The 21,760-nt window shown below is 51.9% G+C and overlaps 1 long non-coding RNA gene across 3 annotated transcripts; it reads left to right on the top strand.

The window, feature by feature from the left end:
• The first annotated feature begins 603 nt into the window (after positions 1 to 603).
• Positions 604 to 11,431, top strand: LOC116284327 (uncharacterized). 3 transcript variants are annotated; one of them, XR_012061790.1, is made up of 4 exons: positions 604 to 673; positions 1,109 to 1,231; positions 2,697 to 2,931; positions 11,156 to 11,431. It is a non-coding gene; the product is annotated as an uncharacterized lncRNA (long non-coding RNA). The 3 variants fall into 3 exon arrangements; XR_012061791.1 differs by having other exon boundaries at positions 2,697 to 2,941; XR_012061792.1 differs by lacking the exon at positions 11,156 to 11,431 and adding an exon at positions 4,481 to 4,974.
• Positions 11,432 to 21,760: the final 10,329 nt, after the last annotated feature.

The raw sequence follows: 21,760 nt of genomic DNA, 5'->3' as shown, positions 1-21,760 counted from the left end.
GAGCCCTGGGGCTACGACTGTGTGACGCCAGTAGGCTGGGGAAGAGGCGGACCTCATCCCTAATGGTAACGGGAATAATAAGTGACACTGTTCTACACACTTGATGGGTGTTGTCTACGTCTTCCCAGTAACTCCCTGGGCCGTTACCCCGTGATAGGGACCGTCAGAGCCAGGGGTACTAACTCATGTACCTGGACCTCATGCTGCTGAGACCGCAGCCCACACGGGGGTCACCTCCCCACTGCCCTCCCTCGTGCATTCTGTCTGGGGGACCCCAGTTCAGCCCAGGTGGTGAATTGTGGGATCAGAGCTGTCTTCACGGGTGTGTGACCCATGTGATTTCACAGGGATCTGTGCTCAGAAGATTCCGTGATTGGCTTAAGCTCTGCTGCCCCGGACTACAAGTTCTTAATTTTTGAACAAGGGGCTCGGCATTATTATTGTGCACTGGGAACCACGAATTAAGAAGGTGGTCTCGCAGGAGGATACAAGCCAATCGTAGGGTCCCGCCCCTTTGCCTGGGATTGGTGGACGTTTACCCACGTCTGACCAATGAGACGCAAGCGTTGTGCGGTGGGGCTGCTGGGAAAGCCTTTTCTCCCGGAAAGAGGCGGCTCTGAGGAACTGTTCCCCCTGTGCCTGTGCCTTCCTGCTTTGGGTTCTGGCTACTTGGGTACTTCTTTCCACGTCTGCTGCTAACTCCCTAATCTAGATAATCATCTTTTGCCTAGAATATTCCGGTCTCTTCACTGGTCTCCCTGCCCCACACTCACCACCCCCCCCCCCCCCCGCCTCACCTGCAGCCAGAAGGAGCCTATTAAATCTAAGTCAGGCCATGCCCCTCCTCACTCAGACCCTCCAGGAACTTCCCACCTTACTCTGAGTAGAAGCCCAGGACCCCTTCCCCTATAAGGCCCTGCTTGATCCCTGCCCCACCCCCTCTCCGACCTCCTGCCCTTGTTCTCTGCTCCTCACTCACTCTGTTCCAGCCACCTTGGCCTCACTGTTCCTCAGACTCACCAGACAACTGTCTCAGGGCCTATGCACGAGCTGTTCCCTGTGCTGGGATTGTTCTTCCCCAAGGAATCCTCATGGTTCCCTCCCCTAGTCCTTCAGGTCTCTGTTTGTGAGTCAGGGAGAGCCGGAGTGGGAGCCTGGGCTGGGACCCTGATGACTCAGCGGAGCCCCTTCCAGCCATGGTCCTCCTGCTCCAGGATTCTCATTGAGAGAGGTAAGGAAGTGCCAGGTGTTGGCACCTTCACCAGTGTCATCTCCCATTACTGCGGCTGAAATCCTCTCACGGGGACAGTGGCTGGAATTTGCACCCAGGGTTCCAGCTGGGGTATGAGGGGGTGGGGGTAGTTGGAGGCAGGACCTCGGCTCCTGTCCCCGAATTACTGCAGTGGCATTCAGCTCTTCCACCTTCCTGCCCAGAAGTCCTGAGGGGTCCAATCCATGATTCAGTCCCCTCCTGGGCGAGCCTTACCCAGCCTTTGCCAGCATGTGGGGAGGGCACTGCCCTGTACTGCTGTTTCCCTTCCAGCACTTTTCAGGCCCAGGTTCCTGGTGCAGAACTGTCGCAGCATCCCCACCATGTGACCCCTCCATGTGACCCCTCCCTGCTGCCCTGGGTTTGGCCTCCAGATCTTTCCAGATCCTTGCTGTTACATCGCTCTCTGTCTAATCAAAGGCAATCCATCCTCCCTCTGGCCCAGCTGAGGGACGTGTGCATCACAGTGCACAAGGGCCAGCGGGTAACCGGGAGCTGCCCGCAGTTACCTATCTGTGCTTCGTCAGCGCCCTCCTTGAGCTGTGGGGGTAACAAATGGGGGTGTTTCAGACACCATAACAGGAGGGGATGTTCCAGGAACAGGAACACTACAGGCCGCAGGCTGAAGGAGGGCCAGCCCTGTGGGGGCCACACAGATGTGCCACACTCCTTCCTGGCTTTTGGCCCAAACAGCTCTTAAGAAAGGAACATGGGGATGACCCTGGCAGGTGGGACTTGTTTCCATGGTGTGTGGCTGACATCGGAGGGTGATAGAGCTACAGGCTGCTGGGGACCAGCCCGTCAGGAGAGGGGAGGAAGCTCGGGTGCAGGTGACAGGGCTGCCTCTCCATCCATCGTGCCACCTGCTGTCAGGGAGCTGGCGGGAGTCCTGACTGCTGTCGCCTACTGGGGCATGGGAAGGGCTGCCAAGCCTGTGTCCTAGCAGTGGCCAAGCCAGACCAGGGTCCTGTTTGCAGAGCCTCAGCTGTAAAAAAGGGGCCGGAACCACCTGCCTCCCTCACCCATGAACCTCTCCTCTGTTCCAGTTGAGTCCAACTCAGTATCTGACCCTGTCTAATGGTGGAGGCCCAGAATGTCTGACCCTGCCTGATGGGCACTAAAGGAAATTAAGACTCCCTCCTCCCGATTAATAGAGGAACAGCATCCCTGTATCCGTCTGGGACTGAGAGTCAATGTGCTGTGCAGTGTTAATTGAACACCTACTATGTGCTGGATACTGTTCATGTGTGCACGTCAATTCCCTGATTCCTCCCAGCAGCCCTGCGAGGAGCACTGTGATGACCACCCTCCCGTTGTTGTGGAGATGGCGGAGGGGATGGAGGGGTTCACTCAGGGTTACAAGGTCAGGAGCATTAGAGCAGGGAGTTTGGGCACATGGCGTCTGATACCAGGTTCTCGCTCCCAGTCTCCAGGCTGGCCCACCGTTCCTGGAGTGAGAGACGCTGTTGCTGAGCCCAGGGCCTGTCAGAGATCGGAGCCCCAGGATGATTCCCTCTGGGGAAGGGGCGCTCCTGGTATAGAAAAAATGAAGACATGGCAGAACAGGGTTGTGAAGACCACGGGCTGAAGAAATGAAGCTTCCGTGATGCTGTTCACAGAATGAGAACTACATTGATTAAAAGCAACCACACTAATTCCAGGTGTGCTCAGGTAGGAGGGCGGGGTGGAGGGACAGGTGGAGACGTGGGCTGGGGTTGCTCATGCATTGATTTAGTGCATGAGCTTTGTGGCTGGACTTCCTGGGTTCAAATTCCTGGGTGAGTGACTTGACTTTTGGTGCCTCAGTCTCCCCATCTGTAGCACGGGCTCACAGCAGCGTGTTCCTCACGGGACGGGTGTGGGGCTTAGTCGTGTGAGCACAGGTAAGGCCTGTGATCAGCACCAGGTCACAGGAACTGCCCAGGAAGCTGTCATGGTTATTTCACTGCACGGCCTGCACTTTCTCTTCAACTCAAGACACAGCCTCATTTGGAGGCAACTCCAAAAGTCTAAGATTCAGGCCTTTTGTGAAGGTGAAGTCCAGGCCTGGGATAAGCTCAGGCCATGGGGGCAGATTGCATCCATTTATTTTACAAAGAGATGTGTTTATCTGCACTTTCCACCTGAATACTCCAGGGAAACGTTTGTGCGACGCTGCTCCCAAAATAACCGGTGAATTCATTTGAAGAGCTAATTAGGCAGAATCAATGAGATTTACTCAAAAGAGAGGTCCGGTCCAGACGAAGAGGCATGGAGGGGAGAGGATGAACACCACTGGGCTGAATGCAAAGTGGGTGAAGGGTTGTGCTGACCACACAGCCCTCTGCCCATGGGTGTCCCCTCCCTCCAACCACCAGGACCTGTAGGATTCAAGCCTGTGCCACCTCTGACACTAGCATTCCTGGCGGGCACCCTCAGGGTTGGATCTGGTAGAGGGCATAGAACACACAGCACCTGGGCACCTGCACCCCACGTCCTGCCCCAGCCCTCACATCACCTCCAGTGCCCCACAGTGACTTCAGCAAGAACCAGAAATGAGGAGTTGGATGGGCCTTGGTTCAGATCCCGGCTCTGCCACTTACTGGCTGTGTGGTCCTCGGTATATGCATGAGCACTTGCGGCCTTAGTTTCCTCATCTGCGAAATGGGAATAAATCAAAGCACTTCCCCCCCAGGGCTATTGTGAGGCTGGAAGAAGTCACGTTAAAGTGCATAGCTAATCCCTGCCACACCATCACTACTCAGTGCATGCGGGCTGTTACTGTTATTTCCTCCTTTGTAAAATGGAGAAGAAGAATTACTAGGACCATATTTATCCTGTATATTATATACCTTATATGACCGAGCACAGTGCCTGCACCATTTGGAGGGCTTAGTGAATAGGGGTGGTTCTTCTCCTGGGGGATGGATCAGTCTGAACACCCTGGTACATAAGTGGGTGGAGTTATGCTGCATAACAAACAGCCTCCCAAGCTAAGAGGCCTGAACCATAGAGGCTGATTTCTTGCTCAAACTGCAGGTCCCCAGAGGGCTGTGGGGCTGGGAGCTGTGCTCAGAGTCTCCTCCTTGTGACCCAGAGTGAAGAGGCAGCTGCCCTCTCTGATGTCACCACAGCCTTAGCAGGAAGAAGACGAGCTTGGGGAAGGCGGGGTGTCTCGCCCTGGAGGTTAAGTGTCCCAGCCTGTGGGCGACATGTTCACTGTGCCCACAGCTCATTGGCCAGAACGAATCGCATGGCCCATGGCCGCAGGGGACCAGGAGATGCAGCCCTGCGGGTGCCCGAGGGTGGACACCATCAGTGACTTCCGGAGGTTCCCCGGAAGATAGACCTCAGCAACTGCCTGCCAGTACATGGTGAGCGGTAGCCATTGGGGTGGGGATCCGAGTGGAGGTGAAGGGAGGGGTGGCCCCACCTCCTCCTTCATGACTCAGGTTCAGTAACGGATGCCTCAGTGGAGAACAATGTGGCCTGTAGCTAATTCTCCTCCCTCAGATCTCCACTCCTGGGTAATCCCTGTAATAGCAGAAAACTAACCTTGTGAGGAGGTAAAAACAGGATTTGTTTGATTCTGCAGGAATCGTGCTTCTGTCTACATTTCAATTCCCAAAGAGAAAGTTTGTTGCAGAAAGGACTTCTGTCTTAATGACAGCCATAAATAAATAGTAGTCTCACTCACAGATGTTGAGTGTGTGACTCTCACAAGCCTTCCAGGCTCACACAAACCTCCCCATCAGCGCCCCTGGCCCTCAGAGACCCAATTAAACAAACACAGGGTCCGCCCGAGAGCAAACGTGGGACAGGAGCCCCGTGTAGAAGGTGGTTCTTACGACTCCTCACTTAGGAGAGTGAACTCTCGTCTCCACTCTGCACGCTGGGGACGCCAGCTTAGGTGCTAGAATTAGTGCAGAGACAGTTCAGCCTGACTGATTGCCCGGGTGCTCCTGCCTGGGCCGGGCAGGGCTCCCACATTTCAGGCCCCCCCATAGAGGTGGAGATGAGGGGGGTTCATCCTGGCCTCTTGCGTCATCCTCTGTATTTGGCTTCCCCTCCACCTGTCGTCACCCATTCCTCATGCCAGGCTCTCTGGGCACAAGGGGCCATTCTCAGGGGCCCACCTTGATGTGGGAGAGGGGCCTGTTCCATTAGGTAGGTCTTAGCGCCTCCACCTGGGGCCTCCGTGACCACTTTGTCGGAGGAAGCCCCTGCCTCCTGTGGAGTCTCTTCCTGTTCTGTCACCCTGTAGTCTTTTCTTCATGGGCTTTATCAAATCTGTGATCCTACTCATGTGATTATTGATCATCTCCCCCATGAAAGCCAGCTCCATGGGGTCAGGACTACGGCTAGTCCAAGGCTGGGGCTCCAGGACGTCGCACAGTATAGAACATAGAGTATACTTAATACGTTTTCACTAAGTGAGGGAGTGTAGGAATCAATGGATGGATGGATGGATGAAAACTTCCCCTGGGACTGTAAGTAGGTGCAGCTCAAAACTCACCTGTGTCATGTCCTGTCTCTGTCCAAGCTTGCCACGTCTGAGAACTAACGAAGAACTCATTGGTGCTAATAAATATGTATTAGTTCTTTTAATATGAGATGTGCATATTTTAATGAGGAATGTCTAAAGACTCAGGTTTTTCATCTGGGGAAGTGACCCCAATAATGAGAATGCAAAGTGATGGTGATGAGGAGATGTGGGTATTTAGGGCACGGAGGGCTGGAAGGATGTGTCACATCACAGAATTGAGAAGGCCTCCTGGGTGCGGTGTAGGGTGGCGGGGGTGGGGTGCTCCGTAGTGGAACCCAGCACAGGACCAGAGTGAGATCCCAGCTCAGCCTCTGCCCAAATATCTGACTTCCTTGGCCTCAGCGTTCCTATCTGTAAATGGGGATCGTAACCCACCCCTGACAGGGGTATCAGGAAAGGAATTCTGTCCTTTGTGAATCAGTCTCTGCTCACCAGATAGAAGAGGTTATGGTAATGAGCAGGAGTGGCTCTACCTGTCACAGATGGAATATTTTTGGTTTCAAGAAACAGAAAACTCTCTGCTCTTTTTGATGATGGCCTTGTTGACAGGTGTGAGATGATGTCTCATTGTGATTTTGATTTGCATTTCCCTGATATTAGTGATGTTGAGCAGCTTTTTATGTTCCTGTTGGCTATCTGCATTTCCTGTTGTGGAAAAATGTCTGTTCCATTCTTCTGCCCGTATTTTAAATGGACTAGTTGGTTGGTTGGTTGCTTTTTAACTGAAGTACAGTTGATTTAAAATGTTGCCTTAGTTTCTGGTGTACAGCACGGATAGACTTGGAGGGCATTGTGCTAAGTGAAATAAGTCAGAGAGAGACAAATACTGTAAGATATTCACTTACATGTGGAGTCTAAAAAAATACAACAAACTGGTGCATATAACAGAAAAGCAACAGACTCACAGATGTAGAGAAGGAACTAGCGGTGACCAGTGGGGAAAGGGAAGGGGGAGGGGGAGGGGCAAGATGGAGGTAGAGGATGAGGAGATACAAACTTCAGGTATAAGATAAGCTACAAGGACATATTTTACAACATGGGGAACATGGCCAATACTTTACAATAACTATAAATGGACTATAACCTTTAAAAATTGTGAATCACTTTTTGTATAGCTGTAACATATAATATTGTACATCAACTACACTTCAATTTTTATAGTATGATACTGTAAAATAAATACATTAATAAATTTTAAAAGTAAAAAATTAATAATTCCTTAACATTATTAAATATTGGGTCAGTACTCAAAAGAAAAAAAAGAAACAGAAAACTCTCAAACAAGTAGCTAAATGATAACGGCTATTTATCTATTACTTTATAAGCCAAGGAGTCCAGGGGGTACTCAGGGCAGCTCTGGATTTGGCTAGTTCAGGGGCGGTGTCTCAAGGACCCAGGTTATTTCCAGCTTCCGGCTGTGCTGTCTTCCTTTCTTTGGCTAGATTCTCAGGCTTCCCCACCCCCGCCGCTCACCTAACCCCGATCGTTGTAGGAAGGTCCCACGTCTCCAGGTGTCACAGCCTCATGCAACAGCGCCCAGAAGCAGAAAGAGAAGACAAAGGTGCTTCTTCTTATTGCTTCTTTATAAGACTCAAAACGTTTCCCAGGAGCCTCCCCCCTACTCCCTGGCAGATCTTTTCTCGTGTTACTTCAGTGAAAATTGCACCCTGGGCTTATTTCTAGACCAGCTGTTGGCAGAAGAAATGGACTGATCATGACTGGCTGGTGGTTTTCCACCAGGGGCACACCCCCCCACGACATGTTGGAAATGGGGCTGTTCTGGCTTGTCTGAGTGACCGGTGACATTGCTGGCATTCTGGAGGGCAGGCTCAGAATGCTGGGTGTCCTACAGTGTGGGGGACAGTCTACACAGAACAGACTGGCGGTTCACATGTGTCAAGAGCCATCTTTATCATCTTGGCCTAGAACCCCTGTCAACTTTATAGCCAAACAAAATACTTCTACGAGATTTTAATGCATGCTGAATATGCTGTTTATATTCAAGTATCTTTTTCATTTTCCACCCCTGTTGTGGGGTGACTCCTGATCTTAGTTCTCTCACATCCAGATGTTGGCCAGGATCTAACTATTCATTATGTCTTTTCGTGTGTCTGCGCCTGCTCATTTGCATACTGAAATATGATTTGTTTTATTACAAATTATTTTCCTTTTATTTCTCCTTTATAACCCACTTAGAGCATTATAATGGGTTTTTAAGTACCTGCGATGCGGCAGGTTAATTATTTATGACTTTCATTTCGGGGCAGTAGAAAAGTCATCAAGTACATTTCTTCTTTGGAAAGGTCACTGGGTCTGATGAGATTGAGAACCACTGGCTTGACTCCATCAAGATTCACATCCTGGAGCTGGGAGGGGAGTCTGTGTTCTGAAATACGCGGCTTCCTGCCACATCAGAGTGGAGCTGAGGTTGTAGCCAGGAGTGGCTGTTTGCTTGGCACCCATGATGGCAAACATATGGCCCAGGCACAGCTCTGTGGCTGCCACTGAGTCACAGACGATGTCTAGGAGGGAGCTCCATGGAGGGGCCTCAGGGTGCTCAGGAGGCCACAGAGGCAGGGCTGGGTTTGCTTTTGGCCCTGAGACCTGGCAATAGAAACCTTGCCCCACCCCCGCCCCGGTTGGCCTGCAGCTCTTGGTCATAGAACTGCGTCAGTTTACACCTGGGAGAGAACTTGCTGGTGGAAATGAAAGATTGGTTTGTCTCTGAGCACAACCCTGAGGGCAGGAAAGGTGACACCAATACCCAGCAGAGATGAATGATTCTGGAAAAGGCCTCTGGAGGCTGTCCTCTCGCATGCATTTGCTCAGCCCACCAGCTTACGTTCACTGAGGCTCTGTTAGGTACCAGGAACTGTGTTCTCGGATATGAAGGTTTGGGAGGCATCGACCCAAGCCTGCCCTTAGGAGCTTCCCATCAGCAAGAGGGAGGACTTCTGAGAAGATGGATAGTTGGGGGTTCTGTTTAAATGAGATTTAACTTAGAGGAAAAGGCTAAGTTTTGATGGTTGCTTTATGACAGATTAAAAATAAAATAGAATATCAAATGCTTGACTCCCTTAAAATGTTACTGACATCCAAAAAGTATTTCTTGTGCACCTACTGAGTGCCTGCCCTTGTAGTGAGCACAAACATTGAGAAAAAGGAACAGGGCCCAGGTAGAAGCAGGTAGAAGTAAGCAGAAGCAGCCTTCTTCCCAGGTCTTCCTACCAGGTTGTTACAAGTTGTCCTTGCAAGGACCTGCCTGCTCCCCTTGGGCCCCACCCTAACCACACTTGCTGCTGCTAAACTAGGGTCAGATGTCAGCATGTTCCAGGTGCTCAAGCACAAAACCTTGCCTGCGAGGAAACAGCTTAGGCGCCAAAGTGATTGTAAGATCTGGCTGTTTACATTGGCAGACACCTGGGGAGTATGTCTAGGAATTGATTATGAGACTGTTAGACTGAAGGGGACAGCATATCACATTGGATCAAGGGAAAATTTTGATACGGGTACACTTAGCAGGCGTTCTGAATTTAGTGGTTAGCTCACGAAGCTGGAAGTGGCTCTGCTTATTTTATTGGTGACAAACCTTGGTCTCAATGGTGGCCCTCACTTAATGAGGTTGGGATGACAGAATGTGCCTTGTGTCATATAAAGGAAGGAATGCAAAGACTTAGGGATACAGGGATGCTGGAGTGGTTTTATCATGAATGGCATGCACAGCCACTCCCACTGCCCACTGCATGCCCCCACCGTGTCTGGCGGACTCATCGTTCGCTAAGGCATTAAGGAATCCAACAGTGATGGGGCACCTTGAAAGTCTCCGTGTGGCTGTTCTCAGTAGGCTGGTGTAATGGAGATGCCAGAGGGAGGAAGCAAAGGGGAGAGGTCGGTAGGGATGAGGACAAATGACGGCATTTATCCCCCAAACACGAGATGGGCACACTTGCCATATTCTCCAGAAGTGCTGATCAGAATGTCCCAGGAAATCTATTCTTGGCTTATTCATCACGGTGTCCTTAGAAATGAAATAGATGGGGAGTGAACCAAAATATTATTTGGACTATGTAAGAGAAAAAGATATGGTGGCCAGAGACCACTACAATGGAGTCATGAACTCCTGTCTAATATTTTTTTTGAGAGATCAGGTAATAAATTGAATTTTGACCCAAATTCAAATCACAGTGGACCCAGTAGTCCTGCAGAGCCTCCCTATGCCATTTCCCAAGCTTCTTGGCCACTAGAAAGACTCATGGAGTAAAGTCCACTATGGTAATAATACCCAAGCGAAACCCTTTGGTAATTTCCTTCCTAACCAGCGTAGCATTTTGGGGTGAGTTGCAGAGATTAGTGCCAGCCTCAAAGACTTGGAAGGTGCAGGGCTGGGGAACCCAATCACGCCTCCATGTCATCTGCCTGCTTGGCCTGTGCAGAGGCAGGTGGTCCTTGGAGAGGGACTGTGGATCACTGTAACCCCGACCAGGTGGTGACCCGGTTGCCGCTGCCGTCTTATCTTCATTTGAGTGGATCAGCAGACCCCCTGACCTATGCAGCTGTTGACCTGGCAGATGCTTTAATTTTTCTAGATCAATTTTCAAGGACTGTAAGAAGCAGTTGGCGTTTATCACTCAGAGCCAACAGTGCACATTCAGTCTCGCCTCCAATTTATCGCCAGCTTTCCTGCTTTTTGTCACAATATCATCTTCAGAGATTCTTGATCATCTTTTCATTGTGCCAAACATCATGCTGCTGCACTACGTTGTTGGCATTCTGCTGTTTGGACCCAGTGAGCAACAGAACCCGGCACCCCCATGGCTGGCAGCTGCTGGAGACCGGATCTGCATGGATTTATGGCTCTGATTGGCTCTGATGACCTTGGCCAGCGTGTGTGAGGGCTGTTCTTACCCACGCTCACTGTCAGTCTTGGGTCTGATGTGTTGTCTGGCTAATGTTGCAGTCCCTGTCTGTTGCAGGCCCAGAGCACTCACTTCCCCGACCTTATCACTGTCTGAGCTTCCCCTGCCAGCAAGCCTCTTCCCTGCAGTGTCTTCTCCAAGCATCCTGAGGTCAGGGGCCTTGTCCCTCTTGGTCTCTGCTGCTTCCCCAGAACATAGACCAGCGCCTGGCACAGAGAAGGTGCCCAACAAAGATTCCATTCAGAGCTGCATTTAACCCTCAACCACCTCTTTTGGTGTGTTGCGTTATCCCCAATGCCAGGTGAGGAAACTGGGGCTAAGTAACCTGCCTGATGTCACAAAGCAATTGGGCCCAGTGAAGCACAGCTGGGCTTCAAAGCCAGCTCTCATACTGTGCTCTTGCTGCAACCCTGAGCATCCCCCTTTTCCTGTCTTATCTTCCAGAGGCCTTTCTGAGGCCAGATTGCCTCCAGTTCACGGAGGTCCAGTCCTGCCCCAGACAACACAGGAGTTTGCCCAAGACAGAAGTCCACTGTCCTTTTCATTTTGATAATTGAATGAAGGCCGTACATCCAGCAATATGTGTGTGGTCAGCTGTCCTGTTTTTTCCCCTAAGAAGCAGATTTATAGGCATCCACACTCAGGGATGATTATTCCCCAATAGCTTATAGTATCAGGGCTCCTTTATTTCCCCCCAATAAATCTAATTTATATGGACTGGCAGATTAAGCAGTGCATTTCCTGGCGTAGGAAGGCCAGTGAATCATTCACAGTGCTTTCAGAAACTTGAGATAAAGGTTTTGCATAATGCAAATCAGGAAGAGAAGATATTTGCTCTGCCCCACTGTGGATGCAATTAGAGCAATGAACACCTGGAGAAATTCATTTTCCGGGGACAGAGAAAGGTCTGCTTGGTATGCAAAAGAGCAGAGTTATTTGCAACACAGGAGCCTGGAAGTCGGTTAGCAAAGCACCCAGTGACTGTTTGATTTGCAGCTTTAAGTAATTTAAGGATGAATAAAACATTGAATAAATTTTCAAAGAACTGTTGTCAGACAGCATAAGATCTGAGCATTTGAGAGAGGACAAAAAGAAAGTCTGCACCTGCTATATCCTAGCTCCAGGCCCTGGAGAAACTGCATTTGGTTTTGAATCCTTTCTGCCACCTGGAATTTTCTCCTACCAACTTTATGCCTCTCCTAATCCCATCAGTCCCAACTCAAGTCCCCTCTTCCAGGAAGTCCTCTCTGCTTACCCCAGCTCCTTTGCCTGACCTCCAGTTCACTCATTCATTTGGCAGGTTTTTAATGACCATCTACCATGGGCCAGGCACTCACTGTTCTAAGAGCATGGGATAGATGAGCCAATAAAATAGGCAAAAATCCCTGCCCTCTTAGAGCTGATATTCTCACGGGGAGTGAGAGACAATAAACAAAATAGAGAAGTTACAGTTATATTAGAAGATGCTAAGTGCTATGGAGAAAGGAAAGCCGAAGTGAGGGTGGGAGGACGGGAAATGCCGGGAGTCGGGGATGCTTTGCAGTTTTAGACAAGGTGGTGGGAGAGGGCCTGAGATGGTGACAGTTACGCAGACACCTGCAGGAGGTGAGACGTGAGGCTGTCTGGGGAAGAGTGTTCCTGGGCAGTCCTGAGGCAGGAGTGAGTGATGGGGAGGGAGAACAGTGGGTGATGAGTTCGGACAAAGAGCAAGGCCGAGGTCATATAAAGCCCTTCATCCATTCATTCATTTACTTAATCTATTCATTCATCCAGCACATACTTTTGTAGCCTTTGTGCCAGGACTTGCTGTTCCAGATCCAGGAAATCCACTGGTAGACATGACAGGCAAGGTCCCTGCTCTCCAGGGGCTCATTCTCATGGGAAAATAGAGAATAAGCAAAGAAACAAGGTAATTTCAGAGAGTGTGAAGGAGAGGGACAAGCTAGAGAAGGCAGACGGGGAAAGCCCATCTCCATCGGTTTCCGGGAGAGCTCGGACCCGAGAGGACACACCAGTGACCGCGACCTCTGGGCCAGGCTGTGCCAGGAGCTCCCGACGCCATCACATTAATCCTCCCAGTTCCTTTGAGTGGGACTGTCGTCATCCTCACCTGCAGATTCGGGGGCCCCCATAGCACTTGTTGGATGAATGAATGATGGAATGAGTGAATGCATGCACAGTGGAGTGACCGCCCTTCTCGGCTGTCCCGGGTCTTGTGAGGGCACAGAGGAGAGGCTTGTGATGTGCTGGGGTGGGAGTCCCTCCCTGAGGGGCTGTTTCTGGTCCAGCAGCAGTGCCTGCTCTGCTCGTCACTATGTGGGGGGCCTGGGGGTCCCTTTAAAGTGGGAGGCCCGGCTCACACTCACAGGCCCTGGCCGTCCAGCCCACTGGCTGTTCCCATCCTGTGGCCTCAGGAGGTGGGGCTGGGGTGGGGGTGAGGGAGAGGCAGAAGACAGATGCGATGTTTCTGGCTGGAGGATGGACAGGGCTCGGGGGACCGAGGCCACAGGAGGGAGAAGCATGGAGCAGAGGCCGTTTGTCCAGGGGCCACTCCAGGCACCTGGCATGGACGTGGCCTAGGGTCCTCACTGCCCGGCCAGGCCGGCTTGGTGGACATCTGCCTGGCTGTCTCCCCCATTTTCATGTGAAAGGCAGGCGGGACATGACACGGGGACTGAGACCACCATCTGCTCCTGGGAGTACACTGTACTGAGAGCCCCCTGTCCCCCCACAAGAGCAGGGGTCAGGATGGCAGGGAGGGGGTGGGAAGGGGATGGGGAGGGGGTGGGAAGCCAACAGAAGGTGCTTTCAGGGCCGCTCACGCCCAGGGTGGCTCTGAGGGGCAGGGTCTCTCAGGGCCACTGTCACCAGCTGTGCCCACTGGTTCTGGGCTCAGCCCAGCTCAGATGTCCCCTCCCTGCTCAGGCCAGGCTGTGTCCATGCAATGGGCACTCAGCCCTTCTCAGTGGGCACCACGGAGCCAGGATCTGAGCCAGCTCCCTCTGGGTCCAGGGTCTGCCCACCAGGCCATTCTGCCTCAATCACCTGGCGGCCAGAGTTGGGGACAGTCCCCAGGACGCACCTGCTGAGTGACCAGGAAGCTGCCCCCCTTCAAGGTTCTCCCCAGCACTGACCTGGCCCGGACACCAGGACACTCCAGCCAGGGGCGGCCCAGGTCAAGGGCACAGGGTGGAGCTCTCCCAGGAAGTGAGCAGGAGGGGACAGTCCTGTCCTCTGCCAGTGCTGCTGCAAACCTGCATCTCCAGGAAGGAAGGGTCTGCGGTCCCTCCTTCTGCAGGGACTCAGAGCTGGGGCGGGCTCTCCGCTGGCTTCAGAAGCCCCTGGGTCAGGAAGCCCTGACCCTCTGCCTCACTGCGGACGCCTCTCTGAGCCTGAGCTGGTCTGACAGCACTGACCTCAGAGTGATCACTTTTCCCTGTTTCAGCTGCACCGTGGCCTGTGGTCCCAGCTGGAGGGGCTGGAGGTCGGGGGAGGAGGCAGGCTGCGGGGAGCATGTGTTGCCCACATGGTGCAGAACCCGCGGGAAGAGCTACAGGGATTTGACTGGGGACTGGGCAGGAGGGTCACCTGGACACACGCTCTCGGCCTTCAGACGTGGCAGAGGAGGGGACTGATCTCGCTGGGCCCCAGCAGGGCAGCCCATGTGGTCCCGACATGCGGGGAGGTGAACGGAAAGGCCAGCCCGGCCCCTCCTGCACAGCTGTCTTCATCTTCCTCCCTCCGCACCGGCCCGAGCTCACTCAGAGGGAGTGCACAGGTCTTCTGTTTGTAATTAAAAAGTGATTTAATTATCTGCTGAAAATGAGGCTCCAGCATTAATACTGAAATGAGTACTAGTGTGCTCCACGACGCCTTTCCTCCCTGCTTGTTAGAAAACGGGAGCAAGGAGGGAGAGGAGGCCCCAAGGGGAAGCATGAGGGTCCTCAGTTCCTTCCTTGGCAGCTGCCACAGCCTCCCCAGAGCTGGAGAGGGGGGTGACCCAGCCCAGGACACCCCCGGAGGGAGGGCGCAGGCAGAGGGAGGGGACCCCCGGGGGCTGCGGTCTCAGCAGCATGAGACCCAGGACCTGCGAGTTACTGTGTCTGGGCCTCCAGGCATTTGTCAGTCACAGCGAGGAAACCGCCGCTCCTATTAATTACTTATAATAAAGATTAAAAGGTAAGAAGGCCAGCTTTGGGGGCCAAGATGGTGGCGGAGCAGAACCTCGGGTCTTGACTCCCCTGGGGTCCTCTTCCCGTGCCACTGCCAGCCCACCTGCCTCCTACAGGAGCCCCCCAGGGATGCTCCCCTGGCCCTAGTGACCAGTGCTCCCCTGGAGCAGAGGGTCACAGAGGTCTTGCAGGAAGCCCGGGCAGTTCAAGGCTCCCATCGACCTGTACTCTGATCAATACTCTGTCAGCTGAGGCTTCCCGGCAGGAGACTGGTTCCCAGAACTGGGCACTTAGACAAGGGCTGTGATGGGCAGGGACACTGGGGACCTGGCTTCCTGGATGCCCTGGCAGGTGGGTGGACACAGGCCTCTGAAGGTGGCCCTGACAAGGGCCTCATCAGTCACAACCGGAGGGTCCCGGGATCTGCAGGCCAATGAGGGCAGGACCACAGGGCCCGCGGCCGAGCAGGTCCTTCCCCGGTGGGTCCCCGCTGGGCAGGGCCGCTTAGTTAAGATGCTGTCCATCCTGATTTACCTGTCGTCAGAGTGTTGAACACCCTCCACCCCTCGCACAGCCCTGGACTGGGTTTGCCCCGGGCTGCCCAGCTGTGACCCCCGCAGTGGGCGCTCGGTTAACATGATTGAGTTGGCGGTGAGGCCTGTCAGGTGCATCATGGGCCCTAACAGCTGCCGGGGCGCCTTTTCCAGGGCCTCCGAGGAATTTCCGTCTCCTTGTCCTCTCCTCCTCACTCTGCCCCTCCCCCTCCCTCCCTGATCAGGCACAACTGACACTTGAGCCCCCAGAGGTCAGGGATTAAGGAGTCTGGGCAGACACAGGCCTGGGCTGAGGAATTACCTCGCAGCTGTTGGGCCCCGGGCTAGGGGTGGGGAGGGTGGGGTCGTCCCAGCCCCCAGTCTTGGGGCGGCAGCGGTGGCGGGAGTTGGGGAGGGAGTGTGGCCTGCAGACCCCTCGCTGGGACCTGCTACCCAGAGGCCGTGTGTGTTCACCACTGGGCTGGTGGGGATGCAGGGAAGAAACAGAGCCTGTCGCCACCCCCAGTGACATTCCAGTCCCACAGGTATGAGCACAAGTCAGGCTGTGGGTTGCATGCAGGTCCCTATAGCTGGGTGACCACCCTGCCCCTGCCCCGGCCTCCACCCACCCGGGGCCCTGCTCGGGGCTGGTGCAATTCCAGGGGCTGTCAGGTGACAACGTGTAAAGGGGGCAGGTATCTATCTGGCTCCAGTCCTTTGCTCCTTGGCTCTCACAGCCCACCACTGACTCCCCTTTTCTCGCACATTCCACATTCTGTCCAACAGTAAGTCATGCGGCCCCCTTTCTGAATATGCCCTGACTTCATTCTCTTCACGCCTCCCTCACTGCTGCCGCCTGCGTCCGCGCCACTTTATCTCCCTCTAAATATTACTGTCATTGAGCCCTTAATATGGACCAGGGGCTGCGTCTCGCTCTCACCTCGTAACAGACCAAGGGCAGAGGCAGCCTCTGCTGCTCCCTCTGCACCGGGGCTCCCGGCAGGAGAGAAGGACCAGGACGCCCGGTTGTTTCTAAGCGCCCGCTGGGTACCGGGCAGTTAATACCCAGCGACTCCCTCCCCACTGCAGGGTCGATGTGTCCATTACCCCCATTTCACAGACCAGCACCCTGAGGCCCGGAGGGGGAGGCGGCCTGCCCCAGGTCACACGGCTAGTGAGAGACAGAGGGAGGCCACACCCTCCGGTGTGTGCTAAATCCTGGCTCTGCCCACATTTCCACCCAGCGTTTCCTCCAGGTTTGAGTGGGACAAAGATCCTGCAAGGCCAGGCTTGTCCCCAAGGGGCTGTTGGCTCAGAGAAGGTTGTGGTGAGACTGTGAGGGCCCTCCACCCTCATAACTCCAGACAGTGATGAGAATGAAGGGCCCTCCCCGCACTGCCCCCACCCTAGCCCCATTCCTCGAGTCGCTGTTGGAGTTTCAGTACCTCAACGGATATTGGTGGGGAAGGGCCAGGGACCTTCATCTCTTATCATTTGCCTCTCCTCACCTCCACAGTTCCCCTCTAGGCCTCTGAATGTTGAAATTAGTGCTACACATTCTTGCAATAGGCCAGGTGTTTCTTTTTCTTGGTCTTTGGGTTGCAAGTGGCAGAACCCAAATCAGGCTGGAATAAATAAATAAGAACAAAGAAACAAAAAAATGCCTGGCTCACTTTAATTTTTATTGACATGATGGCTTCAGGCATGGCTCAATCCAGGAGCTTCAGCAATGTCATTAAGACGCCATCTCTCTCCATCTGTCAGCCCTGCTTTCCTCTGTGTTGTTGGCATTCTCAGACAGGCTCTTCCAGGTGAGGAGGACTGAGGGAGGGGAGGGAGGGGAAGGTTTGGGCAAGAGAAACAGGGGCTTCCCTTCAGCCACATGGACCCAGGGTCAGAACAGACGTCAGGGGAGATGTTGAGTTGGCATCTGGAGCTTAGCACCTAGAGCCATAAGACATGTCTGAGCTGGAGGCAGATGTCTAGGCGTGCATGGGCTGATCTGTTTCCTTCAATGTCACCTCCTCAGGGACACCTGCCATAACCCTCTTGTCCTCACTGGGTGCCCCTGTTTTCCCCATTGATCCCTAGAGGATCACACTGTTTATCGTCTTCATCACAGCAGTGTCGTTATAATATTATCTTACTTGGTTATTCGTGCACTTGGGTGTTGTCCATCTCTTCCATAAGACTATAATTTCATGAGGACAGCCACCTTGACTGCCGTGTTAATCTGCTGACTCACAAGTGTGCTGCACAGCCCCAGGCACATAGTAGGTGCTCGGTAGATACTACGTGAATACATAAGGGAATAGTGAATACACAGCTCTGTGTCAACGTACACACTCATGCTTCACCCCATCTGTTTGCACACACATACACATCTCTAACACATTCGTGGCCCATAGCCATTCACTCATTCAGCAGTGTATGTGGAGTGGGTGCTTCAAAACTGATGCACAAACTGATGACGTAACTGTTAACACAGGCATCCACACAATACACATAGGGGCCTAAACACTCAGGCACAGCATGGAAGAGACTGTTCCTCCAACCTAGTTGTCCCTTCCTTCCTTAGAGAAGAAGGAATTTAGCTGGCACATAGCTGCCCAAAATCATGACTGCATTTCTCAGCTTCCCTTACAGTTGGTTGTGACTATGTAATTATGTCATTGCTAGTGGAATGAGAGCAGAAGTACCAAGTCTAATTTCCAGAAAGTGTCTTAACGGAAGAGGAACACATATTTTTGTACCTTCTTTGTCACTGCTGACTTAGAATGTGGATGTGATGGCTGGAACTCAAGCAGCCGTCTTGGATCATAAGATGGAAGCCATGTGTTGTGGTTGACAGCGTAATAATACAGAAGGAGCCTGAATCCTTGACCAGAGGGAACCCCTCCCATCAGCCCTGGCTGCTTCTGGGCTTTTGTTACCAGAGAGGGAAACAATCTTGTGTTCCACCTAAGGCACTTTTAAAATGGGCTTATTGTTACTTGCAGTTGAATGTACTGCTGATTTACACACACACACACGCACGCACGCACGCACGTGCGCGTGCACACCCCCCCCCCAGTCTCTTTTCCTCTCTGGGCAAATCACTGGGAGGACCCATTCTGTCCAATGACATTACCCGGATCCCTGGAGGAGGCTGCATCCTGACCCTACTCTCTACCAGTGCCCACTCCCAAGTCCCACTGACAACCATGCACCTGGAACAAGATACTCATCTAGACTCTCCCTCCTCTGGGCAAAAAGCGTCATCATCTCCCAGTGGATTTATGCTCTGGCCTTTCATTTCTCTACTCTGAGAGCATCTGGGGAAGATTTATGGAAGAAATAACAGAGTGAAACCTGAATTCCTTAGAGCTCGGGGCTGTCAACCACAGAATCTACAGAGGGAAGGAAATTTTCCCATGATGACAGCTGTCACATGGATGTCATAGATTCCCTTGGGAAGCTCTGCCCCCAGATCCTCTGTCTCCTGAGGTCCCACTTGCCCTTTAAGGCCCAGCCCAATTAGGCCTCTTGCCTGAAGTCTGATCTGTGGTTCCTAGTTCATGGGAATGGGTCTACTCTGAGCCTGGAGACAGCCCTGCTGGCCCACTCACTGGGGGTTTATTTCCACTTCAGTGTCCTCCCTCTTTCCCAGGCCCTGACCTTGGATTCTGCCTCCTCCTGGGGTCATCAGAATGCTACTCACACCCCGCAAGGGCCCAACATTCTTCTTGGGGGTTGTTTTCCTAACCAAGGGCTTAGCATCAAACAAGGCTTGGACAGGACCAGGTTATGTTACAACAGACCAGAAAAGCAAAGCTATAACTTTGAACCTCCGTAAATATTTAGAAGTAATGAAATTATACTCCTGGTTTTATAAAGATGGTCGTAAATCAGGAGTCCATGTTGATTATATGTGGGTCCTCCAGTGTAATATAAGTGTGTACATCATACATTATAAATGTACCTCTCCAGGCCCATAAATTTGATGTAAAACTAACATATGAGCTATAACAGGCATTAAACATTTCATTAACACTAGCTTTGCATATATTCCTAGAATTTAAGATGTCTATTTTGGAATAATTTGGGTGGCCCAAGACCATGATAAATGGCTGATGTGGGAAGGTGTGTGAGTTTAGCAAGTGGGAGGGGGGTCCTGTTGTTGACCTTGGAATGTTGATTTGGAAAAATAGCTTGCAGCTCCCCTCCTTTCCTTCTTACTGGCAAGCTCATGTGTGACTCCGCCTGGGAGATGGGAGGTGAGTAACAAATATGGAGGACCTACTGTGTGCTGTGTTCTCAACTTTAGTTATAACATTTGCTTATGAAGCCATTTGTCCATGAAGAAACATGGAGGTCCCCACTCACTTTAGAGTGTTGTAATCTTTGCACTTAACAGAAGATTTTTTTGATTGAAAGGATATAAACCCAATTTCAAACTGACATAATCCAAAATGGGAAGTGACTGGCCCAGTGATGGGAAAGTCCAGGGGTTTCAGGAGGGGCTGGATCCAGGAGCTTGAATGTGACTATAAAGTATTTGTCTCCATCTCACATCCTTCATTCCCTGGAAGGCTCTTCTCTCACAGTGATAGAGATTGTCGCCACTGACTCTAGCATGCTATCCCACCAGCTTTGCAACCCCTGTGGAAAGTTACTTTCCCCGTTTTGAGAGTTCTAGCAATATCCCAGGCTGACTTTTACTGGACTATAGTGAAAACCACTCACTGCCTAAAGAATTGGCTGCTTTGATTGGCCAGGCTTAGGTCACATGCCCATCTTTGAGGAGGAGTGGGAGTCATCTCCTCCCAAAACACATGGACCAAGTGTGGGGGATGAGCTATCCATTTGGTTTCCAGCAATAGAAACTGAATTTGATTAACTCAGGCAAAATGGGAATTTACTGGCTACAAAAAGGGTATTAGATGATCAGTGTTGGCTGAGAAATATACTTAGAACAGGTGGAAATCAGGAGTGTTTCAGAATAACCCTGCAGCAGGAATTTCCTAAGTGGGTGACCTTGAACTCAATACACAGTGAAATGAACCCAGTAAATATTTCTTGTTTGAATGAATGAAGAATTAATGAAAAGAAGGGGGCTTAAGAACTGCTTAGACAAAACCACAGATAGCTGCTTTATCTTTGCTTCCCCAGTGCTTTCCCCATCACTTGTTTTGGACTGTTTTGCAGGATGCAACCCTGGTAATGACCTCCAACTTCCTCATGCCCGCTACTCTCTTGGCTTCCAAGATCCCAATGTCAGGATTTTCCTCCTTTCTCTCTCGCTGTCTCCCTCCTCCTAGCCCCCAACGTCAGCATGTCCCAGGATTCTGCCTCCTCCTCCCCCTCCCCACTGGCTTCCATGGGCAGCTCTCTTTGTTCACAGCTTCAAGTGTCACCTCATTTCTGGTCCTACCATCTCTCTCAAATTCTAATCTTAGGTTTCTCCAAACTCAGATTCAGATCCTGTTTAGTAGGCACCTACTATTTGCTGAATCCTCTTCTAAGCACATACAATGTCTCATTTAATTTCCACGGCAACCCAGAGATGATGTCAGTTCTTGAGCGCGTTTTACAGATGGGCGACAGGAGACTCAGAGAGGTAAAGGGCCTTGTCTAAGGCTGCTCTGCCAGGTGGTCACAGATCCAGGATTCAAACCCCAAGCCTACAATTTTCGCCCTGCTTTAGTACTTCCAACTAAGTCATCTGAGACTTAACTCTTCATCTAACTGCCTTAAGATGACCAAACCAGTTGATGAGGTGTCAGGATCAAGATTTGGGCACCTTCTTCATTGCCTCCCTTTGTCTCCCATGTCTAAGCAAACACCTGGTCCTTCTGTGTCAGTTCTCATGGGCCCCTTCTTCCTTCAATCAATCAATCAATCAATCAATCAATCAAGTTTTATGACTGTGTTGGTATGAAGATGAATATATTCCAGGATGGATTATATTCACTTTTTCTTCATGATTTTCAAAGAAATTAAAATGTTTTTATGGAGTCCTGAGAGTATCATGAACTATAGGCACTGCTCCCACTGTGCCTTGTTCATCTCCGCACTGGCCCAGGACAAGAGCTGACCTTCCACCTGCAGCCCATCCCGAACACGCTGGCAGAGCAATCCTGCAGGGCTCACCTGATGTAGGTGCCTGTCAAGCATCTATCCCTCCTCTGTCTTCTGGTGGTAGAGACCCAGGTTTCCTTTGGAGAATCTGCTCTCCCCACTCTCAGGCTGATTCTACTCTGACTCCAGGCGAGGGCACATAACTGAGGTCTAGCCAATCAAAATAGTGCATTCTCCCTGCCTCGGTGACTGGCTTGGGAGGTGGGGCTCCTGGAAGCAGCTGG

This window comes from Vicugna pacos, chromosome 19, assembly GCF_048564905.1.
Source record: "Vicugna pacos chromosome 19, VicPac4, whole genome shotgun sequence".
Taxonomy (NCBI): Eukaryota; Metazoa; Chordata; class Mammalia; order Artiodactyla; family Camelidae; genus Vicugna; species Vicugna pacos.
The sequence above is the reverse complement of the archived record's forward strand: the minus strand, read 5'-3'. Positions and strand labels throughout refer to the sequence as shown.